The sequence below is a fragment of the Sinocyclocheilus rhinocerous genome, unplaced genomic scaffold (genome assembly GCF_001515625.1).
Source record: "Sinocyclocheilus rhinocerous isolate Xijiao unplaced genomic scaffold, SAMN03320098_v1.1 scaffold557, whole genome shotgun sequence".
Lineage (NCBI taxonomy): Eukaryota > Metazoa > Chordata > Actinopteri > Cypriniformes > Cyprinidae > Sinocyclocheilus > Sinocyclocheilus rhinocerous.
In genome coordinates, this window is record NW_015633548.1 from 575,570 (window position 1) to 582,914 (window position 7,345).

Sequence of the window (7,345 nt, forward strand, 5' to 3'; positions counted from 1 at the left end):
TAAAGAGTTGGATTCTCATGCTAAGCATGGACAAAGTTTCAAAAAACTATTTGGACGTATGACGGAGTATTTCTGTGCCAAAAATTTTATTTTCATGTTTTCTTGTTTTTGAGTCATCACTCCGGCCTGACAGGGCATCACAATATGGTGATGCTTGAGGTATTCGGCCAATCACAACGCACTGGATAGCTGGCCAATCACAGCACACCTCGCTTTTCAGAACGATGAGCTTTGTAAAAATCAACGCGTTTCAGAAAGGCGGGGCATAGAGGAGAAACAATAATGTACAGTATGTGGAAAATAATGTGTTTTTTGAACCTTCCATTACACCAAATAATGTTCTTTTTAGCAACATCATATGACCCCTTTAAACTGATCAAAAGTGACAGTAATAACATTTATAATGTTACAAATGATATCCATTTCAAATAAACTTCTTTCTTTTGAACATTCTATTCAAAAGAATCCTGAAAAGGCACCAAATCTTGGAATTTTAGTATTAGGCCTATTTCTGAAGGATTATGTGACTGATGTACGGGTAGCTGAAAGTTCAGCTTTGCCATCACAGGAGTAAATTACATTTTAAAATATATTCTAATAGAAAATGCGTTATTTTAAATTGTAATAATATTTCACAATATTACTGTATTTGAATTAAAATAAATGCAGTCTAGGTGAGCATAAGAGACTTTCAAAAACATTTAAAAATCCTACAGATAGATATCATATATTTGTTGTACTAAATATCATACTGATACTCAGATCAACAACACTTTTGCTTCTGTAAAACTGCTTAATTATGTAATACTGTAATACTTACAGTATGTAACTAATGTAATATTAATTCAGGAACATAAGGAAAGCACTTTTGCCTTTTATTTATGTCAAAGTATCCGTTTCCCCTCACTTTGTGTGTGAAATGCGGTTGGCAACATCCAAACAACAAGTTCAAACTCTTCTCTTTTATGTTACTGGCACGGTTTAACCTACAGTGCTGAAACATGGCACTGTACAAAACATCCCTTTATCCACAAGTCATATTCAGCTATTTAATTTACTTGGGTCCAGCAGATCAAGACAGCATGTTTTTTTTCACCTCCAGTCACAGCATCAGTGGATTTGGATGCTGCAGCAGTCAGGGTGTCGCTATGCCAAGATGATTAGAGCAGGTGTCAGACCGGGGCACAAAAAAACCTTCTGCTGCTTTGTGATTAATGAAGCCTCTCTAAATTATGCTCTGGATGCCTATTGATTTGGCACTGCATCTGGCCTGGAGATGAATTCATCTGCAAGAAAATATGAAAGACTCGCAAGCCCTGCTCAGCCAGTCCAGAGCCTGTGGCATTCATCCTCCGGCTAATTAGCCTGTGCTGTAGTCATGTGCCCTTGTGCATTCAGCGCCACTGGCCTAAATTGCAGTGCAATGGTGGACTGATATTTATCAATCCGTAAATAAGCCACATTCAACTGGAAATTCATAACACAGTCAATGTTTGGAAAATATAGCTTGTATTCTTAAGTTTGTGTTTTGCCTTTTTTATTAGAGAGATACTGATGATAAACTGGAAATTATTAGAGAGAGAGAAGAGGGATGTGATTTGTGTGAATTTCACGACAGATTCAAACTTCTTAATCATCTGTATCAGCATGGCTCCAGTGTGTTAAAAGCTTGCACGCTGTTGCAACAATTTGTCCTTTTTCTAATAGCCATGCCAATATAATGCTATAAAAACTGTGATAGTACTTTCTGTAACTTAAAGGATTAGTTCACCCAAAAATGAAAATTAGCCCATAAATTACTCACCCTCAAGTCATTCTAGGTGTACAGTGGTGTGAAAAAGTGTTGGCCCCCTTCCTGATTTCTTATTTTTTTGCATGTTTGTCACACTTTAATGTTTCAGATCATCAAACAAATTTAAATATTAGTAAAAGATAACACAAGTGAACACAACATGCAGTTTTTAAATGAAGGTTTTTATTATTAAGGGAAAACAAAATCCAAAAATACATGGCCCTGTGTGAAGAAGTGTTTGCCCCCCTGTTAAAACTGTGGTTTATCACACCTGAGTTCAATTCAAAATGCAAAACTACATGGCCCTGTGTGAAAAAGTGTTTGCCCCCTAAACCTAATAACTGGTTGGGCCACCCTTAGCAGCAACAACTGCAATCAAGCGTTTGCGATACTGTTACAGAGCTGTGGAGGAATTTTGGTCCACTCATCTATGCATATACATTGGAGGGTTTTCGAGCAGGAACCGGTTTAAGGTCATGCCACAGCATCTCAATAGGATTCAGGTCAGGACTTTGACTAGGCCACTCCAAAGTCTTAATTTTGTTTTTCTTCAGCCATTCAGAGGTGGACTTGCTGGTGTGTTTTGGATCATTGTCCTGCTGCAGAACCCAAGTTCGCTTCAGCTTGAGGTCACGAACAGATGGCCGGACATTCTCCTTCAGGATTTTTTGGTAAACAGCAGAATTCATGGTTCCATTTATCACAGCAAGTCTTCCAGGTCCTGAAGCAGCAAAACAGCCCCAGACCATCACACCACCACCACCATATTTTACTGTTGGTATGATGTTCTTTTTCTGAAATGCAGTGTTACTTTTACGCCAGACGTAATGGGACACACACCTTCCAAAAAGTTCAACTTTTGTCTCGTCAGTCCACAGAGTATTTTCCCAAAAGTCTTGGGGATCATCAAGATGTTTTCTGGCAAAACTGATGGGCTAATTTTCATTTTTGGGTGAACTAACCCTTTAATGACGAACGTCTATAAATCAAGATTATTATTTAATATGACTGAATCAACTTGACGTCATTGGGCTACACCAAAACCGGGTTAGATCAAGCAGAGATAACCCTTTATGCAAAAACTGCACAAATCCACTTTTAACAGTGTAGCTACTAAACACACAAAGTGTGAATGACTTAGCATAGTTTCTATGAAAACACAGATGAGCTCAATGACAGCACTGCTCATGCTTATACAGAGAACAGAAAACCTAAACTTTCACACATGCAGTAAATTACTGTTATTTATCAGCACAATTTTTTACAGTAGCATTACTTAAGTAAAATTTACAAACAATGAGTCAATAAAATTTACTGGGAATTCCCAAGTAAACTTAACTTTAAAAAGTCTACTTAAAGCTACTAACAATTATGTTTAGGCTTTGGCAAATTTTTGTAAATTAACTAGCCTTTTCTGAGTGAAAATTGTTTCCAGGCTTTTTTCCAAGTAAATTCTACTCCAAATTTGTTTCAGTGCATTAAATCCAGAGTAACTACAAGGGATGGTGAGAACACCAAAGTTAATGGAATCCTGAAAGTTTTAATGATGTAGAGGCAGCCACTGCAATGTGTTTCATAATAGCTCAAAACAAATAAGATGAAAGCCAGCATGCTGAGTGAATGAGTCACATACAATGCGTTGACAAAATGCTGCCTAAAACAAAAAGAAAAATTAACTCCTGGCAGTATTCAACAAAGTCTGCTGTACATTTACTACAAACACTAATAATAAAAAATACATGAGGATATGCTGGAATTATATAGCATAATGCTAAGATAGCTGTCTGTTCATTCTGTGCCTAAAGGAATGGATTTCTTTTGTTTGCCTCAAGAACAGTTTTTTTTTACTAATACTTAATGAACAATATTTATGAACAACATTTTTTCAAAATAAAACAAAGCAATCACTCATATTTATTTCTGATCAGCACTGCATTTATATTAGTGAGTCTATGGAAAAATTTAATTAACTTGACAAAAAGAATCAAAGAGAACCGATTCTTTGAAAGAATCCAAGTCAAGTCACTCTAGATTTTCTATTGTATGGTAAACTATAAAAATATCTATTAGAAGTTGCTTGCTTTTAAGTTCGATTATTATTTTGCATTTACTTTTATGCAAAAACAAATTAATTATTAATTTATACAAAAGAGGAACAAAAGGAATTTGTCCGTTTGCCAACAACATTGGTAATATACAGTGCCAGGTTTATTTTAGAGGTAATCGGGCTATACTACACTGTGGGATTTCATCAGTCGGAACAAAGGAGCACAGCATATTCATGTCGTTGTAAACTGAAATGAAAACCCCTCAGCAGACAGCATGCACATCAATTAATCGCGCGGAGGTTTCTTTGGCAACCCTGTAGCCCCTTTGTCTCCATGGCAATGGTTGGCCAGTTTACAACCCGTTGAAGCGCGGCTGTTTCAGAGACATGCAGAAGCTCAGTTTTACGCAATAGGTCATTTGCGCAGTAGCTACCCAAACAAACGATTAAGCGTCATCACACAGCGCAGATCGTTGCAAATGTGATAAATATTTGAACAGTTAGTCAGACCTACCTTAATGTGCAAGGAAGGACAAAGGGGAATTTGAATGGAATATTCATTGGTTTTATTGCAGATTACGTTAAAGCGACAGCCCAATCATTCATCTCTGCAGAACAGACTGAATGAAATTTGTGCGGTCTTTATCAGGTGGCAGTTTTTTGTTATTCAGCAGAGCTGCTAATCATTATGTATTATTCTCATAAACGTTTTACATTTATATTTGCCAATTTCAATTCTGCTTTTATGTTTTCACAATTGAGCAACAATGCAATGAGTGGAAGATGAATGAGATCACGGTCGCTTTAAACCTGTGAGAGCAATCGAGACGTTTCAAGACTCTTCTTACCCTTTGAAGCATCCTTTTCTTCTTTAGGCTTAGCCACTTTTCCGCTCATAGATCCCAGTTTGGATGTATAGATCCCGATTCAGATTAAAACCCGAAATCCTTCAGTCGAGTATACCCACTGTCGCTTTAGGAAATCCTTGGCAAATCCAAAACAAAGGTGCCAGGTGAGGAGATAAGAGCTCTGCAAGAAACACATTGTAAATAAACAAAAGTGCATTGGGGGGGGGGGGTTAACATCAGAGGGAAAGTGATGGTTCTCGTACCTTCTATCGACATTTATCAACCGCCGTCAATGCAGTTAAACACACAGACTATACAGAAGTCGAGTTTACAAAGCGCGTGGTAGTAACAAGTCCGCCAATGTCACAATCAAACGCAGACCTTCACGTAGTGCTCTTTGTTATCAACAAGGTTATCTCACCTTATCTCTTCCACGGTGTCTCCTACATTAATGCACATTGATATAGACAAACGGCTCCCGCGTGAAGCTCGAGGTGATGAAAATAAGACGAACCCTCTCGAATGAAGCAAAACCGGAGAACAAAAAGCGCGAGGGAAGGAGAGGGACTTCCACCGAGTGTCAGTCGACGTCAGCTGTGACACACTGGACGCGAGCGCTGATAAAACCTGGGGAACCACCTTTTGATAGCTACTGTAACAGAGATATTCACAAATGTACTAGCCTGTTGCCAGCATTTGCAGAAACTGGGTCTGATGTAAAACACGCCACGCTAGTGTGAGCAACAATCTTCAATCTTTATTACAGACTCAAGGTCCACATAAAAACAGATATTGAGAGTCAAAATAGCGGTCTACATCGATTGTAGAGGGAAAAAAATCACTGCTATCCATAATAAGGGATATTTATAAGATATAAGATATTTTTAAGAAAAATAGGATACTCTATCGATGCAAAAAATTCCAATAATCCCCGAATTCCAATGCGCATTTTATATTGAATAGACTTATCGATTGCCCTAATTAAAGCTCGAACCCCCATGGAGGTGAAAACGAAAGATTGGCCCGTAAAAAGTAGTAGGCTATAGGCTATGGCCTTCATTTTAGGCCAAATAGCATACCCTAAATCGCTATTATTATTCTATAAAATGTAATCTAAAACATTGTGCTGCCGAAAATAATTGTTAAAATTGCAAATTTAGCAAAAAGCAGATAAAATTACTTTTTCATTATAAAAGTGGTATTGTACAGGTAAAAAACAAGGATGAGCTTGAGAAGTCAAGATGCATGAGAGAGAGATGCTGTGGGCTACTGAAAAAGCTCTCAAAGTATGGTGTGAAAATAAGTTTGCGTGTCTTCCTCGGTCTATCTTCCACATTCTTTTCAAGTGTGTAGGCTAACAAACTATTTGTGCTCTCACAAGACAAACACAAGCTTTTTTTCTCTCCATGTGGTACCAATGATAGCCACTGGAGGCATGTGTTTGAAGCGCCCCCGCCTCCACCTCCGCCCCCCAGCTGAACCCCCGGATAGTCTTTGTATAAGTGGCACCCTGTATAATATAAATTCCTTCTGAATCCACAGTTATGAAACATTAAAGTAGCTCTGTCTAGGCTATCCGCCCAAAATACCCTTGATCAAATACACTGGTAATCTTTCTGCAGATTATGACGCGCACAGGATTTTTGCAGGCTTCATTAATAAAGTCCCCAGAGTCTTTTCCTAACCATATTCACAAAGGGATACTAATGAAGCTAACGAGGCTCCGGAGTTTACTTTCTAATGTGCGAAAACTTGTAGTTGGATATCTGCACAATATCTCGAGAAACATATTCAGATGTTGAAGTTAATTAAAAACATTACACGAGAATACTTGTAATATTTGAATGGGAAAATATGCTTCCGTGTGGCTATCTAACATGCCATAAAATGAGTTAGGGCACGTTTTGAAGTATGCATACGATCCCTTGAAAACGCATCTTCCAGGAATGTTACGGTCCGGAGTCACTAAATAATGTCAAGGCGAATATGATTTCGTATTGACTACAATGTAGTTCCGACACAGTCTCTCATTTAAAATATATTTTAACTTACCTGTTTATTCGATGAAGAGAGGCATAAGACCGATGAATTGCCCTCGTTCTGTCTTCCACTCTAGGTAACTCAACCACGCTTAAATTCTCCACGTATTTTAATCACTTTGTCCGCTTTTAACACCTATTGAACCACAAATGTTTCCCTTTGAAATACTGTTTTTCTCTGCTAATTTGGAGTTGACAGTAAGCGACATCAGACTCGGTGTTTATCTCCTGACGGATTGTACTCTTTTGCGGCACTGAGTGGAAGGAAACAGACGATGGTTTCAGGATCCATACTTGCTATTTTTAGGGACAGTTGGACACCTTTCAAAGTTTCATTGACCAGACTTTCTTTCACCTGACTCTGTCCGGGGCTTTAAACTGACAGTGCTGGGTTTGTAAGGAACCAAATTATACAATAAACAAGGGTTTTGAAAGATTATTGCAATATTCTGAGCACTTTATATCCCACCAGTATGTAACTTTCTGACCTCCCACAAAATCTTTAAAGGGGTCATATGATGCAATTTCATTTTTTCCTTTCTCTTTGGAGTGTTACAAGCTCTTGGTGCATAAAGAAGATCTGTAAAGCTGCAAAGACTAAAGTCTCAAATCCAAAGAG

At 38.0% G+C, this 7,345-nt stretch overlaps 1 long non-coding RNA gene across 1 annotated transcript in view; it reads right to left on the minus strand.

The window, feature by feature from the left end:
* Positions 1-5,350, minus strand: part of LOC107744516 (uncharacterized) — a 70,416-nt gene extending 65,066 nt beyond the window's left edge. Inside the window, exons 1-2 of the long non-coding RNA XR_001640485.1 lie at positions 4,951-5,350; positions 4,688-4,868 (exon numbers count right to left, since the gene is read on the minus strand). This is a non-coding gene — a long non-coding RNA (uncharacterized LOC107744516). The remainder of the gene's footprint in view (positions 1-4,687; positions 4,869-4,950) is intronic.
* Positions 5,351-7,345: the final 1,995 nt, after the last annotated feature.